Genomic DNA, 4,028 nt, shown 5'->3' with positions numbered 1-4,028 from the left:
ATGATGCTTACAGTTGATAGGCTGATATATTTCCGCATTATTGATCCGTATTTGGGTATCAGCATAATAATATAGTGAATATTAATATTAATAGAATGCACTGAACACTCGTATGTCTGTTCTACTTCGACAGGATTATTCATGTGATTCAATTTCGTACGAAGTTCAAGCAGATTGAGAATGCCAGCATACATACATATCGATTGCATCATGTAAGAATATCTATGCATCTTGCAATATCTATGCATAAATTAGATAGATGACTGTATTTGTGTATTCCCTCCATTTATCCACAAGGGTGAAGTCGATGCTCACAGTTTAGCTATAAGAAGCATTATATATATCTCATTAATCATCGATATATAAGCTAGTATCAATAAATCCAGTAAGCATTATCTAAGTCACTTGCAATCAACACATCAACACTATCAAATATCAACACTATGAAATATCTTGACATAGATACACAATCACAAAACATACTTAATCTTCAACAGCCTGATATCCATATAAATTATAAAATTCACCCATTAATTAAATTATTGGTATTGATCTACTTGACTGATCCGAACAATATTGCAGCATTAACTTGCATGGACATCTATAATAACAAGTTTACATGACAAATCTAAGCTATCATGAGAATATTTCACATTTCGACTATGATCATCAAATTGAATGAATGAATGAATATAAGATTATTGCGATGATAAGATTATTACTAGATTATATCTGGCAATTAAACAACAACATATTATTTGGTGATAGAATGTTGTGTTCATTGGTCCTGTAATTGGGGTGTGGTTTTGCAGATCTATTAGAGAGAGTCATGCGGTTTGGTATTATTTGTATGGTGATGATTTGTGTATAAATTAAATCAATAAAGATTATGCCATCCAAGCCCTCATTAAATAATATCAATAATTCTGGAAACACCCACAACCCTAATAACCTGTTTTCCGGGACTTCCCCAATTCGTTAGTTTCACTCTCCAAAACTCTTGAAGCGCACATCCGAATTTAATTCAGATTCAAAACTCAACTTCAAAAAGGATAAAGACACAAATAACTATTCAGCCCAACTCATCTGTTATATATCCCCCAATAAAACACCCTCTAACTTCGACCATGCTCACACTTAAACCAGTCTCAACTTATATACTGCAGACAAAAGCAAGAATGATCTGATCCTCAGGAACAAAGCCCATCGCCAATCGATTCTATCTCCAACTATACTCACACAACAAAGGAGAAACAGCATCCTGAGCAATACAAATAACCCAGAATAATCAAAAAATAACACAAAATCGTTACAGTTTCAAAACAGGGTTCTTACAAAATAGAACAAGCGACTGCTACTGAAATCTTAAGCCCTTTCTAAAGATATCTAATAATAAGCCTACCAGAACAGAAAGCTGAAACAATAGAATTAAAAATTGCATGAAGAAATGCGGCGAATCCAAGCAGAAGTTACATAGAAGAACCGCTCGATGAGTTTGCTCGAAGAAAAACTGTTTAGGAAATAGAGTGATATAAACAAATTGCAAGAGGAGCTGCAGCAGAAGGAAGAGAATAGTAACAACATCTCGCTTATCTTTGAGAGTTTGAATAAGTTGTCTGAAGATAATAGCCTCAAATCCCTTGAAACTGAAGATGATGATCGAGACTACGAGCTCGGAATGTACAAGAATCGGATCATCGAATTGCTTGATTGTCTCAAATATGCGGAAATGCACGAGGTTATGTGTAAGAAAGTAAAAGCGGAACTCTACCAGGAAATCATCAAGAACAAGATGCTGCAGATGCATCTCGCAAAAGCCAATGCAAAGGTCGAGAGTCTGAATAATTAGCTCAGCTTACAAAAGCCAAAACCAATAAAGTGCTCACCACTTAAAAGAAGGCCTAAACAAGAGTTAGAATAAGACGACTTATAAATACTGTTCGAGTTGTCGCCATAAAAATGAATTATCCCTAATACTGTTTCTCTTTCATTTATACATTTAACATTATGCAATTTTATATGTATGAATGTTTATATAATTTGGATACTTTCAAATTGTTGGATCAGCCAGTTATATCAAGTCATCTCCCGTGCAGTCTTCTGGGTTTTTATCGTCTCTGATTCTAATGAAAACAGGAAAGCGTAAGGATAGTCCCCCATAGCCTTCCTTGAAGCTTAAGTTATACACAGATGAACGAGTGATTTCTTGCGAGGAGACCTAAAATACGGTCTATGGCCTTACAAAGTGTGATGGTTTGATGAATTTGGAGATTGCATAGGATTCGGGCTTCTACGCAAGTAGTTTGTCTTGAAAGTGCTCTGTCAAATGCTGCATCATTTAATCAGAGAAGCCTGTACCGACTTTGGAGACTGCGTGATACTTTCCTTAGTGATAAGCTCCTAGCAGGAAGCTACCAAAGTATTTACTTCGCTTTCCCTGCCCATACTAAACTGCCATAACCACTAAGTCTAAATCCATGTTCTGGGTGTCCGCCTCTGACAATTTCACTCCTTTTTTCAGTTTTCCCCAATGCTTTCTGCTCCCATTTGTGCAATACTTATCATCGCTTCCCTTTATGATCAGGCCTTCATATTTCCTTTGGGTGACATCTAGGAAATACTCAATAAGTTTATCCTTGTCCTTGGGGTATTCCATAACCTTCGACTAGGACTTCCTGATAATTTATCTTTCTGGGAGGAGAGCCAATCTCTCGTACAATGGCCTTTAGGTCAGAGTCAGTCCATTATACTCGATCACGTCAAATGCATAATACAACATCTTCTCACCGTGTTCGCTGACCAGCTTCTATTTTCCCCGTTGGTTCAACAGCTTCTGCATGGGCAATGGCTATTAATTTTAAGCAACACAAACAATCTCTCCGTCGAGCCTGATGCTTTAGATTTCTTCCATTGATTGGAGTATTCGATGAACTTACTCTGCGAAGGGCCGATATGTATCATATTGAGATCTGTTGTTACGACTAATCATTGCGATATGGGGCTGATTCCTATTGTAAATAATTAATGACCTTTCGCCATCGTATTTTAGATCGGCAAGCAGAATCTTATTCTATTTCTTTAGGCAAAATTTATCGAATTATTCGAGTGTTTTTAGAGGCTTTGCGAGCATCGGAGTAAATCGTAAATCCGGATTCAAAGTGGATATATGCTGAGTTTCTGAAATGGGAAGTGAAGACTATTAATGGTTTTGACTATGACTATGAGTATTGTGAGCTGACTAATTATTGAAGTCAATAATTTTATTAGTTGCTCCCATCCTTAACTTCTTTGTAATCAGCCTTAAAAGCACAATGATTTCTTCGTAGCTCTGAGTCTTACACAGAATCGATTCGATTAAATTTAATTTATACTCCTTCGTTCCCTTGCCAGTTCTACTGACCAACAATCCTAACATTTCTTGAACATCCGCTAACTATACACAACTACTCAATTGCTGTTATTCTTTTGTATCGGAACTACCTAAACTTTAGCTCAAGGAATGTGCTATCTCATCAATATTCTCATCATCATTCTCGTAATTCTTGGCAATTTTGAACTTGTCGATGAGATGCTTGCACAATGATTTGTTTGCGATTCCTGTTTTTGGTTTGAGTTATGTGAAGTTTAGGATATCTTTTATGTGTTTCTGTTGGCTTTATGTTTATTTTTAGTAGTACTAATTGAATATAGTTTTCTTTTCGATATGGCCATTGGTGTTAGAGATCTTAACGATGGTTTCTGCGAATTGTTTATAGCTGCTGAAACTGTAATTATGACAACCGTTGTGATGTTTAGGGATGTACAATTCGTCATATTTGCAGAATTTAAACAAACAACGAAGCATTGATGACTTTTTGGGCTGCCATAGATGCATTATAGTAAAATTAGTTATGAACAAAAGATAGAAGTATAATTCCGACATATGATATATAAATTATTTGTTTAATGCCCATATGCTCAGATTATTTGTTTACTTTCCTTTTGATCATTGGGGTCCAAATACATCATGGGCTGATCGTTGTAGGTGG

At 35.9% G+C, this 4,028-nt stretch overlaps 1 pseudogene; it reads right to left on the bottom strand.

The window, feature by feature from the left end:
* Positions 1–2,071: 2,071 nt before the first annotated feature.
* Positions 2,072–2,479, bottom strand: LOC148298912 (uncharacterized; annotated as a pseudogene).
* Positions 2,480–4,028: the final 1,549 nt, after the last annotated feature.

This window comes from Brachycentrus maculatus, unplaced genomic scaffold (genome assembly GCF_059751285.1).
Source record: "Brachycentrus maculatus isolate JH-2025_06_01 unplaced genomic scaffold, ASM5975128v1 h1tg001506l, whole genome shotgun sequence".
NCBI classification, from domain to species: domain Eukaryota; kingdom Metazoa; phylum Arthropoda; class Insecta; order Trichoptera; family Brachycentridae; genus Brachycentrus; species Brachycentrus maculatus.
The sequence above is the reverse complement of the archived record's forward strand: the minus strand, read 5'-3'. Positions and strand labels throughout refer to the sequence as shown.